Below are 18,274 nucleotides of genomic sequence, written 5' to 3' on the forward strand. Positions count from 1 at the left end.
CAAAATATGAATCGGTTTGCAACAGTACTTAGAGTAGTGATTTGCTTTATTATACTAGCGGATCTTACCGAGTTTTCTGTTGAGTTTTGTGTGGATGAAGTGTTCGAAGATCGAGGAGGTCTCAGTATGAGGAAAAGGAGGAGAGGCAAAAGAGCTCAAGCTTGGGGATGACCAAGGCACCCCAAGTGAATATTTAAGGAGACTCAAGCGTCTAAGCTTGGGGATGCCCCGGAAGGCATCCCATCTTTCTTCAACAAGTATCGGTATGTTTTCGGATTCGTTTCATTCATGCGATATGTGCAAATCTTGGAGCATCTTTTGCATTTAGTTTTAAATTTTTATTTTATGCACCATGCTGGTATGAGATTGTCCTTGGTTAATTTATAGAATGCTCATTGCACTTCACATAATCTTTTGAGTATGGCTTTATAGAATGCTTCATGTGCTTCACTTATATCATTTGAAGTTTTTGGATTGCCGGTTTCTCTTCACGTAGAAAACCGTCATTTGTAGAATGCTCTTTTGCTTCACTTATATTTGTTAGAGCATGGGCATATCTTCTGTAGAAAGAATTAAACTGTCTTGCTTCACTTATATCTATTTAGAGAGATGACAGGAATTGGTCATTCACATGGTTAGTCATAAAATCCTACATAAAACTTGTAGATCACTGAATATGATATGTTTGATTCCTTGCAATAGTTTTGCGATATAGAGATGATAATATGTGGGAGGTTCTAGTAAATGGTTGTGTTTAGTAAGAATATTGGTGTTAAGGTTTGTGATTCCCGAAGCATGCATGTATGGTCTCCTAACTATGTAACCCAATTGGAGTGCATTGTATTTTGATTGTTTATCTTTGCGTGAAGGTCGGGGGCGCGTGATGGTTAAATCCTACCAACCTCCCCCTAGGAGCATGCATAGTAGTACTTTGCTATGAGGGCCAATAAACTTTTGCAATAAGTATATGAGTTCTTTATGACTAATGTGAGTCCATGAATTATACGCACTCTTACCTTTCCGCAATTTGCTAGCCTCTACGGTACCGTGCATTGCCCTTTCTCACCTTGAGAGTTGGTGCAAGCTTCGCCGGTGCATCCAAACCCCGTGATACGATATGCTCTATCACACATAAGCCTCCTTATATCTTCCTCAAAACAGCCACCATACCTACCTATTATGGCATTTCCATAGCCATTCCGAGATATATTGCCATGCAACTTCCATCATCATCATATACATGACTTGAGCATTCATTGTCATATTGCTTTGCATGATCGTAAGATAGCTAGCATGATGTTTTAATGGCTTGTCCGTTTTCTGATGTCATTGCTATGCTAGATCATTGCACATCCCGGTACACCACCGGAGGCATTCATATAGAGTCATATTTTTGTTCTACTCTCGAGTTGTAATATTGAGTTGTAAGTAAATAAAAGTGTGATGATTATCATTATTAGAGCATTGCCCCAATGAGGAAAGGATGATGGAGACTATGATTCCCTCACAAGTTGGGATGAGTCTCCGGACTTTATGAAAAATAAAAGAGGCCAAAGAAGCCCAAATAAAAAAAGAGGCCAAAGAAGCCCACCAAAAAAAGAGAAAATAAAAAAAATGAGAGAAAAAGAGAGAAGGGGCAATGTTACTATCCTTTTACCACACTTGTGCTTCAAAATAGCACCATGTTCATATAGAGAGTCTCTTGAGTTATCACTTTCATATACTAGTGGGAATTTTCATTATAGAACTTGGCTTGTATATTTCGATGATGGGCTTCCTCAAATGCCCGGGGTCTTCATGTGCAAGCAAGTTGAATGCACACCCACTTAGTTTCAGTTTGAGCTTTCATACACTTATAGCTCCAGTGCATCTGTTGCATGGCAATCCCTACTCCTCGCATTGACATCAATTGATGGGCATCTCCATAGCCGTTGATTAGTCGCGTCGATGTGAGACTTTCTCCCTTTTGTCTTCTCCACACAACCTCCACCATCATACTCTATTCCACCTGTAGTGCTATATCCATGGCTTGCGCTCATGTACTGCGTGAGGATTGAAAAAGCTGAAGCATGTTAAAAAGTATGAACCAATTGCTTCGCTGACACCGGAATCGGCATGAGGGATACCTTGTGTTAAGAAAAGGGAGCATAAAAGACTATATGATTTTGTAGGGATAACGTTCTTTAGCATTGATATTTTGAAAGACATGATTGTTTGTTGGGATGCCCGTGTATTAAATTCTTATATGTCAAATGATAGACTATTGATTTGAATCACTCGTGTCTTAATATTCATGCCATGATTAGATTACATGATCAAGATTATGCTAGGTAGCATTCCACATAAAAAATTATCGTTTTTATCATTTACCTACTCGAGGACGAGCAGGAATTAAGCTTGGGGATGCTAATACGTCTCCGCCGTATCTATAATTTTTTATTGTTCCATGCCAATATTATACAACTTTCATATACTTTTGGCAATTTTTATACTATTTTTGGGACTAACATATTGATCCAGTGCCCAGTGCCAGTTCCTGTTTGTTGCATGTTTTTTGTTTCGCAGAAAACCCATATCAACGGAGTCCAAACGAGATAAAAATGGATGGATAATTTTTTTTGGAATATTTATGAATTTTGGGAAACAGTGAAAGGGCAGAATCAAGAACGCAGAAACAAAGAGAGACAGAGAGACAGATCCAATCTCGGAGGGGCTCTCGCCCCTCCCACGCCATGGAGACCAGGGACTAGAGGGGAAACCCTTCTCCCATCTAGGGAGAAGGTCAAGGAAGAAGAAGAAGAAGAAGAAGAAGGGGGGCTCTCTTCCCCTCTCTCCCGGTGGCGCCAAAACACCGCCGGGGCCATCATCATCACCGTGATCTACACCAACACCTCCGTCTTCTCACCAACATCTCCATCACCTTCCCCCATCTATCTACATCGGTCCACTCTCCCGCAACCCGTTGTACCCTCTACTTGAACATGGTGCTTTATGCTTCATATTATTATCCAATGATTTGTTGCCATCCTATGATGTGTGAGTAGATTTTCGTTGTCCTTTCGGTAATTGGTGAATTGCTATGATTGGTTTAATTTGCGTGTGGTTATGTTGCTGTCCTTTGGTGCCCATCATATGACCGCGTGTGTGGATCACACCATAGGGTTAGTTGTATGTTGATAGGACTATGTATTGGAGGGCAAGAGTGACAGAAGCTTCAACCTAGCATAGAAATTGATGCATATGGGATTGAAGGGGGACCAATATATCCTAATGCTATGGTTAGGTTTTACCTTGATGAAAGTTAGTAGTTGCGGATGCTTGCTAATAGTTCCAATCATAAATGCATAGAATTCCAAGTCAGAGATGACATGCTAGCAATGGCCTCTCCCACATAAAACTTGCTATCGGTCTAGTAAAGTAGTCAATTGCTTAGGGACAATTTCACAACTCCTACCACCACTTTTCCACACTCGCTATACTAACTTTATTGTGTCTTTATCTAAACATCCCCTAGTTTTTATTTACGTGGTCTTTATATTCTTGCAAACCTATCCCGTTTGTACTACAAAGTACTTCTAGTTTCATACTTGCTTTAGGTAAAGCGAACGTCAAGCGTGCGTAGAGTTGTATTGGTGGTCGATAGAACTTGAGGGAATATTTGTTCTACCTTTAGCTCCTCGTTCGGTTCGACACTCTTACTTATCAAAAGAGGCTACAATTGATCCCCTATACTTGTGGGTTATCACCAGCTGACCGGCTTCGTCGACCATCTCTTCCTGGGCATGTGTGTTTGCTTCCCCGCTCTCTCTATGGGTTCAAGCAAGCACCTCGCGCCCAGCGTGTCGTCGGGTTTCTTCAGACACTGGGCTTCAGCGTCACTCACTCAGATGCCTTGTTGTTTGTCTATCACCGTGGTGACACGACTGCATATTTGCTCCTCTACGTCAACGACATCATCCTGACGGCCTCCTCCATGGCCCTTCTTCAGCAGATTGCTCTCTGACTGCGTGATGAGTTTGCCATCGAGGACTTGGGCGCTCTACATTATTTCCTTGGCATTGACACTACTAGAGAAAAGCTTACCGGTAGTGCTGGTTTTTTTTGCTACCAGTAGCGCGGGAACCAGCGCTACTGCTACGGCGCTACAGCTATTTTGTAGCAGTGGCGCGTTTCTAGAGCAGCGCTACTGGTAAGTCCAAGTACTAGTAGCGCGTTTTTAGGACAGCGCTACTGCTAACATTTATGTCTTCTTTTTAATATTTTGGCATTGTACATGTTTAAACAGATATATCTTTTATACAATAATAATTTATCATGAACTAGTCTGTTTAAATAGCATATTCATTACCACTAGTCATCACCACCAAACAATGTTCGTCAATGAGACATCATATATATATAACAAGTTGGTCACTAGTCATAATCACAACTCCTCATCCTCCACATCAACTCTAACATATTATAGCACATAATAACACATTCTACCTAGGACCTACTCCTCTCATAGGACCTACTCTGCCCTCTCTGAGGTAAAATATCATAAAACAAGATAGGCATTGACTCTTCATTAAGGAAACTGAACTCTCCATAATGAAGAACAGAGATCATCCTGTCTCCAAGTCTTGGCCTACGCACAATGTTGCTTCCAAGTAGCTCTCTACGATGGTTGAAACATTTTTTTCAATCTTTTATTATCATGGCTTCCTCGCTTTTAGAAATCCGGTATGGACAGGAGTGATGTGGATACTGTGGCTGACCTGGCCGTGGTGGCCGTAAGCTCATAACATCAACGCGACCTCTTGGCAATATCAGATGAGGCACACAATCCATCGGGATTTTCTATTCAAAAACATAGTAATAACTTTGTAGTTAGCAATGTAGTTTAGTTTTAGAACAATTTATGCAAAAGATGCACGGATGTCGTAATAATACAAAATCTTACCATGATATCTCCATTGATGTTACCGTAGCACACCGTATGCACTAGTGGCATATATGGACCATAATTTTGAGGAATTCGATAATAGCTATTGTAATTCTCAAGATCAGCAAAATATGTGATCAGACCATCTTTCTCCTTATAAGTTAATTGTGCTTCATCATTGTAGTAGTAGGTTCTGTCTACCATCTTCCGTACATTTTTTGAAGAATGAAAATAAGCTGTCAATGGAAATAAGCTGTTCAATATTTTGAAATAAACAATATAAATTACTTAGTAAATATGTTTAAGAAACTCACACCGCGGTAGGACTGGAAGCGTGTCAACAAGGACCCACATGGTCATATCATTTTCGTCGATGTCAGGATCACCAAGATCGAAGGTGAGAAGCATACCCTCATGAAAATCATACACCTTGGAAAGGGCTTCCCAATTCGGGCAACCAAAATTGGATGAGTTCACAGAATTGTATAGTTTTACAGCAAAATCATAACCATGATGGGTCCTTAGTTGAATTATCTTTCTCTCCGTGCTTTCATGATCTTCAAACCCCATCTTCTCCAAGACATAGCATCTTGCATGGTATGGGATAAGCTAGTCGAATTGTAAAAGACGGAAATTACACGTTGAAGAAGCAGAGAAGTCGTGCAAAAATAACAAAAAACACTTGTCATCGTTGCGTACCGTATCAACATCGAAGGTCTCTTGGAGCTTGATGCTGAAGCGCCGACCTTCTACCAGGTGAGGCATGTCGCACATACCGCGCTTATCTTCACAGTAAACGCACATAGCGAATTCCCTTTCATCGTCAGACATTTCCTAATAGGTAATTAATAATCCATCATCGAATACATATATAGTAGTTTGTAGCAAAGATCATCATATAACAATTAAAACACCTAAAATTTGTAGTTTGTAGTAGTTTGTAGCAAAGATCATCATATAACAATTAAAACACCTAAAATTTGTAGTTTGTAGTAGTTTGTAACAAAGATCATCATATAATCCATCATGAATACATATATAGTAGTTTGTAGCACAAACCACGCTCATCTTTTGCATTCAATAATCAATAACTAATAGGTAATTAATAAGCCATCATCGAATACATATATAGTAGTTTGTAGCAAAGATCATCATATAATATCACTAATATATCTCGAATAATAGCTCCTCTAGGTTCAGTGTGCCGCGGTGGACACCCAAAGAGAAGGAACCATCACCGGATCATAGCTCCAGTGAGATCCCCAAAGAAACTGTCAGGTATTGGAGAACCGGCCGTTCACCAACTCAACCAAGTAGCGCTGGACGTGCGCGTTCTCCTCCATGACACGGTGTTGCACCACCTACGCAGGCGACTCAAGCCTCTCCACCGATGAAGGCCCACGTGACCGCCACCAAAGAAGCTCCGGGTCGACGACGGGCTGGCTCCTCACTAAGCTGCGCTCACCAGAAGGTAGCACAACCCAGTACCAGCCCGGCGGAGCCCAGTCCCGGACATGGCCCCTCGGCTCAACCAGGAGTCCTCCGCCGAGTCGATGACGAGGATGCGGGATAGGCATCATCGACGTCGAGAACAAAATGCTTAATTATGAAAACAAAATTAATAAACACTTAAAAAAATTTGGCATGACCTTTGCTAAAAACAGGACATATCGAGCGCCTGAAATTTGCCAGAACGTAAACGAATTGACATTTCTGGCAAAACATAGCCCACTCGGAAAAATATGACATGTCCAAAATGTGACATGTTCAAAACATGACATGTCCACTGCAAGTTTGCATATAACAGGAAAAATTGCTTTAACTAAAAAAAATAACAACAATTGCTTTAACTAAAAAAATACCTAGAATTCTGTTGACTACACCTAAAACAACTAAAACACCTAAAATTCTGTTAACTACACCTAAAACAACTAAAACGCCTAAAACTCTTTTAAATACACTTAAAACACCTAAATTCTATTAACTACACCTAATTAAAAACCTAGCTGAATTTTTGTCCTAACTTTAAAAGCTAGCTAAATTTAAAAACCTAGGGTTCATACGAATTAACTAGGGTTCATACCTAATCTGTCCTAGCAAGGGTTCAATGATAACCTACATTACTCTAATAACCTACATTTTTTCAACTACATAGGATTCAAAATAACTACTCTAATAACTATAACTAGGGAGGAAGGGAGGAGGAGGAAGGAGGGAGGAGTACTATCGATGGAGGAGGGCCGGCGCGGGGGCCAGCACGGCGGGCGGAGGAGGAGGCCGACGCAGGGGAGCTGAGCGGCCGGCGGGGAGGAGGGCCGACGCGGGGGAGCTGGGCAGCCGGCGGGGAGGAGGGCCGGCGCGGGCGAGGGCGGCCGACGCAGGGAGGAGGGCCGGCGCGGGGACGGCAGTGTGCGAGGGTCGACGGCGGCGCGCGGGAGGATGAGGGAGGAGTGCGGAGTGTGAGTGAGAGATGAGAGGCCGGGCCGGGGGGGGCGCGAGCCGGGGGGGGCGCGAGCCGGGGGAGGTAGTGGGCTTAACAGCAGCGCGGGCAACGGGCCAGCGCTACTGCTAAGCCCACTAGCTGTAGCGCTGTTTGGGCGAAAAGTGCTGCTAATATTTACCGATCCGGGGGTGTGGTGTTTTACACTTAGCAGTAGCGTGGGGCTAGATAACATGCGTTGCTGCTAACAGTTACCAGTAGCGCTCTTTCTAGGCAGCGCTACAACTAACTTCTAGTAGCGTGGGGTCATAAACAAACGCTACTGGTAAACTTCTATCTATAAGTGTTTTCCTAGTAGTGTGAGGTTGTTCGGCGACCAGACGGCTTCCTTCTTCATCAGCTACTTGAGCGTGCCGGCATGCTCAACTGTCACCCTGTCACTACTCCTGTTGACACAAAGGCCAAGGTTTCTGCTCTCGAGGGCTCGCCCGCGTCGGATGCTCCGTTCTACCAGGCCATTGTCGGTGCTCTTTAGTATCTGACTCTCACTTGGCCAGATCTTCAGTATGTTGTCCAGCAGTTGTGTCTCCATATGCACGCCCCTCGTGACTCCCATTGGACCCTTGTGAAGTGGATTCTCCGCTACATCCGCGGCACGATGGCTCTTCGGCTCACTCTCACGGCGTCTACTTTTCTGGAGATGGTGGCCTACTCTGATGCGGACTGGGCAGGCTGCCCTGACACCCATCGGTCCACCTCTGGCTACTGCGTCTGCCTCGGTCCTTCACCCGCCTCGTGGTCGTCCAAGCGACAACCTACGGTTTCGCGCTCTAGCAAGGAGGCTGAGTACCGAGTTGTGGCTAATGTAGTCGTTGAGTGCACTTGGCGATAACAGCTACTTCAGGAGTAGCATCATGATGTCTCCCAAGCTACGGTTCTCTATTGTGACAACGTCTCTGCGGTGTACCTTTCCGCCAACCCCGTTCATCATCATCGGACTAAGCATATTGAGCTGGACATTCACTTTGTGCGTGAGCAGGTGCCCCTTGGAAGCATTCGAGTCGTCCATGTTCCGATCGCACAACAGTTCGCCGATGTGATGACTAAGGGACTGACGAGTTCCACCTTCGAGGAGTTTTGTTCCAGTCTCTGCATCTCTGGCGTTGCTTTGACAGCGGGGGGAGGGGGGTTGAATATAGGTGTACGTGCATATTGTGTATTGGGCCCACATCCTAATTTATCTATATAGTTGAGGTTGTGGCCCTCCTCTGTACTCATATATACGTGCCTGGTGCACCGATCAATGCATTGTGTTTGCATAGCCTATATTTCTTGTTCTACACGCGGCAACGAGGGGCCACTCAGCGGCGAGTCCACACGAGCGACGGCTGTAGCCGGCGGCTCGGATCGAAGCAAGCTGGAGCGGCTCAGAGGTGGTTCTACCGGCTTATGGGCGAAGATGTGACGGCAAGGTGAGACACAACCGCGGCGGGTTGCAGCGGTAGCAGAGGCGGCCGAGGTAGCCGAGCGGAGGAGGCTCGAGGCAGCGGCTTGATAGAGGTGGCCGCAGCTGCGGAAGTAACTGCAGGCATCGAGGCGGCGGCGACTTGCCGGTGGTGAGGCAAACCATGATGGGGCGGAGCAAGGTTTGAGCGGGGGCGACTCGAGGCAAAAACGCTGGCGGTCACGGCGTGCCCCGGCGTCGGCGACAGCCAGGCGGGGCAAGGCTAGCTCGAAACGGCCCCAGTGCGTGTCCTTGTCCAAGTTCATGTCCGGGTCGTAGTAGTTGAGGCAGAGGTGATGTCGACTCTCGATGTGGTGGCTGATCGAAAACAGATATGGAGCGAGGCCCAATCCGGATTGGAAACAGAGGGAGGCCAGGCGGCTCTTGTCGCGGCGGCGACTTGGAAGCAGGAGTCAAAGTGAGACCAATCGGGGTCGTGGCCGGCTCAATCTTTGGTTTAGGACGTGAGCTAGCACGTCTGGCAGACTCACATGAGGAATTTTTGTTGCATACATCCCGTCTGTGTCCTTCCCATGTAAGTTAGGCCTTAGGCGACTTTTCGAAGACAAGACCGCAGGCAAGGAAACCTGGGCCGCGCAGGTGGCTTTGAGGTGCAGCCGCTGACCCGACGGCTCGGAGATAACTCGAGGGTGGTTCACGGTGATGCGAAGCAGGAACGTTGGGCGCACCGGCCACGGTGGCGGCTTGACAGAGGTGACCGAAGGGAAAAATTACTCCTTGACTCCGATCTGCATACTGTTGCCGAAACAGTTTTCGACTGTAAAATTCAGAGTTGATGTAGATCGTTCCAAACCGGTTCTTCTCGTCCAGAAATTCACGAGCTTCTTGAAACCCTAGATGAGATCCCTGTTAGCCCAGAATTACTACGACCAGAGAGTCGTGGCTATCTAATGGTAGTACTTGCACTCAGCTCACTAGTAACACACGCACTCACTAGTGCAGCTCAAGACACACACACGAGATACTGGAGTACTACTTGAGCAGAGGAGGAAACTGAAGTGGCTGGTTGCCTTGATTTGATCGGAATGGAATACTTACAACCGGAGGTACACAGCTCCTTTTATAGGCAGCCAAACCGACTATGCCACAACCGGCATTGATAGATACAGTGCATCTAGACTAGTACTACTAGTGTGAACAAGAAAGAAAAATCCTAGCCGCACTGCCATGCATTAAGTGCATCCTTAAATTTTATCCTGACATTACCCTGACATCTTAGCTAGTAAGGCACGCAACTACTGCTGCTGCCGACCTGCCCATTATACTACCTTGCTAAGAAACAGCCATTGCTGCCGACATGCAGCCCACATGCAACCATGCATGCATCTGCGTAAATGCTGCTGCTCCGTTGTGTGCGCCGGAAGACCAAGTTTGACTCAACATTCTCCCCCTCAAACTTGTCGAAGGAGCTTGGTGTCGATGATCCTGACCTTGTTGCGCAGCTCCTGGAACCGGACACGACCAAGTGACTTGGTCAGAATGTCCGCCTTCTGCTCACCAGTCCGGATGAACTCCACTATCACCGTGCCTTTCTCAACGCAGTCACGCATGAAGTGATAGCGGAGATCGATGTGCTTGCTGCGGTCGTGAATCACTGGATTCTTGCAGAGGGAAATCGCCGACTTGTTGTCGACGAAAATGAGCGCAGGGGCGGTGTCCTGATTCAGCATCTCGCCGAGAAGGCGAGCAAGCCAAATGCCTTGACATGCCGCTGTAGCTGCCGCGATGTACTCCGCCTCGCACGAAGATACGGCGACAACCTTTTGCCTCACCGATTGCCAGCTGACGGGACTATTCCCGAGAAGGAATAGTATGCCCGAGGTGCTCTTTCGGGAGTCCATGTCACCAGCGTGGTCGGAGTCGCTGTACCCGACCAAGCTTTCGCCGTCGCCACGACGATACACGCATCCATGCGTGAGCATACCCGCGATGTACCGGAGCAGGTGCTTGATGGCAGCTAGGTGATCGCTTGCCGGAGCTTCCATGAACCTACTCAGGTACCCGACAACAAATGTGATGTCCGGTCGAGTGTGCACGAGGTACCTGAGACTCCCAATGATGCTTCGGTAGAGTGTAGCATCTACCGCCTTCTCGGAGCTCTCCTTGCTGAGCTTCAGTCGTGCTCCATTGGAGCGTGCATGGCATTGCAATCCTTCATGCCTGCTCGCTCAAGCATCTTGGTAGCGTAGGCCGTCTGCGTGATTGTGATGCGACCACCCTCCTGGTTCACCTCCAGCCCGAGGTAGTACCGGAGCAACCTAGGTCGCTCATACTGAAGAGACGATGCATCTCTTCCTTGAAGCGTTGAACCTCTTTAGGCTCTGCCTCGGCAATGACCAAGTCGTCGACGTAGATGCCGATGATGAGCAGCGTGTTTGCGGTGCCACGCGAGTACACGCCATGCTCAGAAACGCTGCGTGAGAACCCAAGGGATGTGAGGCTTGCATCAAGCTTGGCGTTCCACGCCCTTGGGGCTTGCCGGAGACCGTATAGGGCCTTGTGTAGTCGATACACGCCCTGCTCGTGGCCCTTGGCAACGAACCCAGGTGGTTGGGAGACGTACACCTCCTCATTGAGGTCGCCGTTGAGAAATGCTGACTTGACGTCCATGTGGTGTACCTCCCACCCGCGGTGAGTAGCCACCGCAAGGATGAGCCGAACGGACTCCAGCCTTGCCACCGGAGCGAAGACTTCCTCGAAGTCCACACCCTCACGTTGTACATAGCCCTTGGCGACGAGGCGCGCCTTGTGCTTGACAATGGTGCCATGCTCGTCCTTTTTCACCTTGAACACCCACTTGAGCCCGATGGCTCGATGCCCAGTAGGTAGTGTGGTGAGTGTCCAAGTGGCGTTGTCGTTGATCGACGCCAGCTCGTCCAGCATCGCGTGGCGCCAGCAATCCTCTTGCTCGGCCTCCATGAATGTGGTCGGCTCCTCGCCGGCCATCAGATGCAAGACATCGTCGTCATCAACGTCCTCTTCCTCGGGCTGTTGCGGTGTTGACGCAGCCTCGCCGAGGAGATCTCCCATGTGCCGAAACCTATGGGGGCGCCAACGCTATCGTCGGCGTCGAACAGCTCCGACCTCGCCGTTGGCGGGGTTGCGAACTGCCTCCCGGGACCCACCTAGCTTGACGTTATGGTGTCCGGCGACACCGTACCTGGGGACGGTGTTCTCGGGGTCGCTGTTCCCGGATCCACACCTCCCGAGATTCCCGGTGTGGCACTTCCCGGGGTCTTGCTTCCCGCGGTCGTAGAGTACATCGGGTACTCCACGGTAAAGGTGTTGCTTGCCGGGGCCTCCCCCGACGCCTCCCAAGTCCATCACGCGTCTTCGTCGAAGATGACGTCACGAGAGACATGCACGCGCTTTGAGACGGGGTCATACATCTTGTACGCCTTAGAGCCCTTCTCGTAGCCCATGAACACCATTGGGGTGCTCCTGTCGTCGAGCTTCTTCAGCTGTGGGCGCGCCATCTTGACATGCCCGCCGCAGCCAAAGGTGCGGAGGAAGCGTACATCGGGCTTCCTTCCGTACCACGCCTCATAAGGCGTCTTGCCATCGACGCTCCTTGTGAAGGAGCGGTTGAGGATAAAGACAGCCGTGAGCACGGCCTCCACCCAATACGTGCTCGGCACCTGCTTTGCCTTGAGCATGCAGCGTGCCATCCCGAGCACCGTCTGGTTCCTCCGCTCGATGACGTTGTTCTGCTGCGGCGAGTAAGGGGCTTTGAGGTGACGTTGCACCCCTTTCTCGTCGCAGTGCTTGTAGAACGTGGCCGACGTAAACTCGCCGCCACGGTCCGTGCGCAGCACGCGTAGCTTGTGGCTGCACTCGACCTCTGCTGCTGCTTGCTGCTTGACGATGGCTCGCTCCGCCTCATCCTTGGAGGCGAGGAGCAGCACCCACATGAACCTGCTGTAGTCGTCGACGAGCAGCAGGATGTAGCAATGCCCTCCTGGCGTTGCTGGGGTGATTGGGCCGCAGAGGTCCCCGTGAACCAGCTCCAGGGGTTTCTGCGCCTGATAGCGTGCCTTCTCGGGAAACGGCAGACGCCGCTGCTTCCCCTCAAGACATGCATCGCACAGCTCGTCGGCGTGCTCGATGTGAGGTAGCCCACGAACGAGGTTGCCTCGCGCCATCTTCCGCAACCCGTCAAAGTGCTGGTGTCCTAGCCTGGCATGCCAACGCCACGCGTCGGAGACATGACCCATGGCTAGGCACACAGGATGCACGGGTTGAAAGAAGAATTTATAGAGGCGGTTTGGCGAGCGGGTTGCCTCGATAAGCAGCCTCTTCTGCTGGTCGCGCACGGTGAGAACACCGCGTCGGATGCCGATGTCGAACCAGCCCTCGTCGAGCTGTCCAACACTCACGACGCTGCTCTTGAGCGCCAGGATGAAGTAGACGTCCATGAACACCCTGTGATCACCCCCTTTGTCGGCGAAGATGACGGTCCCGCGCCCGTGGATCTCCACCACGGATTCGTCCGCGAACCGCACCTTCCCGGTGATTGAGCGGTCCAGCTCCACGAACGCGTCGACCGAACGAGTCATGTGGTTCGTGGCGCCGGTGTCGAGGAACCAACCCTCACTTTGCTTGACGCCTGCAAGCGTGGGTGTGGTCACGGCTCTCTCCTTGTTGAGGAAGATGTAGCCGCACGCACACACCATTGTCGGGGAGCCATCTCCCATCATCACGGTGGACCCCGTACACTTCGGCGTTGGGGTGTGGATGACCTGAGTCTCCGTGCGCTCCTGCACGGAGTCGATGGTCGCCAGCATCATGGACGGAGCATGGTCCGCCATATGCGTCATTGCCGCGCCAACTCGCGTGACCTTGTCGGGTCCCGAGGTTGTCGGGGACGCCGTCGCCGGGGTATGGCCCCCCCACACCCAGGCCTTCATCGCCTCCCAGTCGACAGGCCCCGAGAACGTCGTTGTCGAGGTGTGGCCTGTCACTGGAGTGATGATTCCTGTGGACGGGTTCCGTGCCTCCTGCACGGAATGGGTGGTTGTCGGAGCCGTGGTCGCAGGAGATGCTGAGCTCTCCTGCACGGGCTCGACTCTTGCCAGCAACATTGCCGGCCTGCCATCCACGTCATCCTGGACGAGGTTTGCCGTTGCCGCGGCTGCCTCATCGGCTTTCCTCTTGTGGAAATCCCGGATCCAGTGACCCGGCATGTTGCATTAGCGGCACTTGCCACCGTTGCCAGCGCCTCGCCCTGCCCGGCTTGGCTTGCGACCGCGGTTGCCGCCACCGCTCTGGGTGCGGCCTACGCCTATGCCACGACCTCTGCTTCCCGTGGGGGCGCCTCCCCCACTGCCGGAAGAGCCATCGCGGCCGCGCTGCTGAAGCTGTGCATCCCACTGCTCCCTGGTGAGCAGTAGTTCGCCACCAGCACGGTTGTCGGCTTCGTCGCCGCGCTCCTCGACGACCTTCAGCCGCCCTACCAGCTCCTCGATCGTCATGGTGGAGAGATCCACCAAACTCTCGATGGACCAGGCCAGTTGCTTATACTGCCTGGGGACGACACGGAGGAACTTGAGAATCACCATCTTGTTGTCGATGTGATCTCCGAGCGTTGCGAGCTCGTTGACGAGACCTTGCAGCTGCAAGGCGAAGTCATCGACTTGTTCACCGGCCTTGAACCGGATCTCCTCGTACTGGAGGCGCAAGGTCTGGGCCTTCGACTCCCGTACGCGCTCCACGCCGATGCGTAGAGTCTTGATGGTCTCCCATGCTTCCTTGGCCGTCTCCTTGGCGCCAAGGGTGAGCACCATCTCCTCTGGGACAGAGCGCAAGATCGCCTCCATCGCCAGCCGGTCCTCCTCGTACTCGACATCGCCGGTTTCCACGGCTTTCCACATATGCCGCGCCTCCATGATGACTTTCATCATGACGGACCAACTGGGGTAGTTGGTCCGCGTGAGGAGAGGGAAGGAGGTACTGGACATGCCCACGTCTCGCACGGAGCATGGCGCACCCAGCTCACCTCCCGGCCTGCCTCACAGCGCGAGCGCGTCCGCCGCACGGGTGTCCTCAGCCGAGCTCTGCCCGGCGGTCTTGGAACCGTCACCGGCGACGCCTTCCTTTGGCATATGCTTCGGCATAACCTGAGGCTCTGATGCCAATTGTTAGCCCAGAATTACTACGACCAGAGAGTCGTGGCTATCTAATGGTAGTACTTGCACTCAGCTCACTAGTAACACACGCACTCACTAGTGCAGCTCAAGACACACACACGAGATACTGGAGTACTACTTGAGCAGAGGAGGAAACTAAAGTGGCTGGTTGCCTTGATTTGATCGGAATGGAATACTTACAACCAGAGGTACACAGCTCCTTTTATAGGCAGCCAAACCGACTATGCCACAACCGGCATTGATAGATACAGTGCATCTAGACTAGTACTATTAGTGTGAACAAGGAAGAAAAATCCTAGCCGCACTGCCATGCATTAAGTACATCCTTAAATTTTATCCTGACATTACCCTGACATCTTAGCTAGTAAGGCACGCAACTACTGCTGCTGCCGACCTGCCCATTACTACCTTGCTAAGAAACAGCTACTGCTGCCGACATGCAGCCCACATGCAACCATGCATGCATCTGCGTAAATGCTGTTGCTCCGTTGTGTGTGCCGGAAGACCAAGTTTGACTCAACAATCCGTTCAAGAACACAAAACCACCGTGCGTGGCACGGTGGGTGCCAATTGCCGTGGTTTTGTCACGGCAGATGTCCTTAGTGTGAGGACTTAGTCATGAGGTCAATGCATGTAATTGGTAGCTTGAGAGGGGTTGAGCGGGACAAGAGACGCGACACTCGCAGGTTCAGCCCCTCAGGGTGGAGGTAAAAGCCTACATCCTGCTTGATTCATATTGATGATGATGATGATGTTGGTTACAAGGGTGAGGTTTGGCTACCTCTATCTCGAGAGCATCTACTTTTATCTTGTCTAAGACTTTTCTATTGAGACGTCTAAAAAAACTCTGACCCTCTTGGGGCGCCCCGCCCCTCCTTATATAAGTTGAAGGGGCGGGTTACATGTAGAGTCCAAGTTGGATTAAGACTTAAACTATTCTAACTTCTCACCGTGGGCTTCTTAACCCCAAGCGATTTATCTCTGAGACTCATCTTTGTGACTCCATGCATCTGTCGGGTCACAATCTGTCTGCCAGGTCATAACTGTCTGCCGAGTTAGCGACTATGTGCCGACTTACAACTGTCTGTCGGGTTAAAGACTGTCTGTCGGGTCTCACCTACCGGGTCTCACCATCCGGGTCTCACTTTCCGGGTCTCACCATTCGGGTCTCACCTACTGGGTCTTACCATCCGGGTCTCACCAGCCGGGTTAGGATCTGAGATGACTTAACGTCAGGGCGACTTAAACTCAACGATGACTTGAGCCTCAGGCGGCTTATCCTTATGAGTCGGGTCTTGGTCGTGGGGAATATCCCCAACAACCATTTTTTTATATTTTCCAAAAATATTTTCCATAGATTTTCAGGTCGTTCCGAGAACTTGGATTTCTGCACAAAAATAACACCATGCCAATTCTGTTGAAACAGTGTCAGTCAGGGTTAGTTTCATTCAAATCATGCAAATTAGAGCCAGAAGCAACCGCAAAAGAGTTTTGAAAAGTAGATACGAAGGAGACGTATCATGGGCCCAGAGATATCTTTCCGTCACACGAAGCGACAAACCCCAGCCTTGATCCATGCAACCAAACAGAGACCATGAAAGATACATGTAGAGCACATTTATGATCACCTAGTTACATAGAGACGTTTGATAGCACACAAGGCATTCCTACGGTATCTGGGTGTAACGTGATCTCATGGTAGAAGGAACATATACTTGACATGAAGAAAGCTATAACAAATAAACTAAGAGATACGATCTTATGCTATGCTTATGGTTGAGTCTTGTCCATCACATCATTCTCCTAGGCGGATGCTACAAATCGCCCGACTGATTTCCTGATAAATCAGTCGGGTGCGTTAGATCCGTCAGATCCCTCCCTCGCAAAAACGTTGGATTGGTCAACACGCACCACATAACACCAGCTCGACTCCCGCTTCGATCTTCTCTAGCCGTAGCAAGGCAATAGTGTGCGTCACCACCGGCTCCCCTGTCCTGTGCTGCGCAGCCGTTGGTCCATCACCGGCGAGTGTTGCGTTGCATACTCCGATGATCCGCTGGTAACAGCATTGCCTCGTGTCACACCCAATATGCGACCCTATCCAAAAGGAACTCGAAGGTCCCACCAAGGATAGACCCGCATATTGAAACGCTTTTGCAAGGTGGATATCATTAAATCAATATTACATAAGAGATGGGGATACATACATAAGGCATACAATGCCACACGAATACAACATCATCTTACAAGAGATCAACATCCGACTACGGATGAAACACAAACAGAAACTCAAACGACATCCACCCTGCTAGCCCAGGCTGCCGACCTGGAACCTATCCCCTGATCGAAGAAGAAGTAGAAGACGAAACTCCAAAACAAGCAAGCATCGCTCTCGCGTCATGATCATCGCATAACCTGTACCTGCAACTATTGTTGTAGTAATCTGTGAGCCACGAGGACTCAGCAATCCCATTACCATGGGTATCAAGACTAGCAAAGCTTAAAGGGAAAGGAAGGGATAAAATGGTGAGGTTGCAGCAGCGACTAAGCATATATGGTGGCTAACATACGCAAATGAGAGCGAGAAGAGAAACAAAGGAATGGTCGTGAAGCTAGCAATGATCAAGAGGTGATCCTGAACTCCTACTTACGTCAATCATAACACAGAAACTGTGTTCACTTCCCGGACTCCTCCGAAAAGAGACCATCACGGCTACACACACGGTTGATGCGTTTTACTTCGGATCTGGTGTCAAGTTATCTACAACCGGACATTAACAAATTCCCATCTGCCTATAACCGCAGGCATGGCTTCCGAAAGATTATACCCTGCAGGGGTGTCCCAACTTAGCCCATGATAAGCTCTCGCGATCAACGAAGGATATTCCTTCTCCCAGGAAGACCCGATCAGACTCGGAATCCCGGTTTACAAGACATTTCGACAATGGTAAAACAAGACCAGCAAAGCCGCCCGATGCGCCGACAATCCCGATAGGAGCTGCACATATCTCTTTCTCAGGGCAACACCAGATGAGACATCCTACGAGTAAAACCAAATCTCGAGTTTCCCCGAGGGGGCCCCGCAGTCTACTCGGTTCGGACCAACACTTAGACAAGCACTGGCCCGGGGGGGCTAAAATAAAGATGACCCTCGAGAGCGCGACTCCCAAGGGAAAAGTAGGTGGTGGTGAGGCAAATGGTAAAACCAAGGTTGGGCCTTGCTGGAGGAGTTTTATTCA

Source organism: Triticum dicoccoides, chromosome 2B, assembly GCF_002162155.2.
Source record: "Triticum dicoccoides isolate Atlit2015 ecotype Zavitan chromosome 2B, WEW_v2.0, whole genome shotgun sequence".
In the NCBI taxonomy this organism is placed as follows: Eukaryota; Viridiplantae; Streptophyta; class Magnoliopsida; order Poales; family Poaceae; genus Triticum; species Triticum dicoccoides.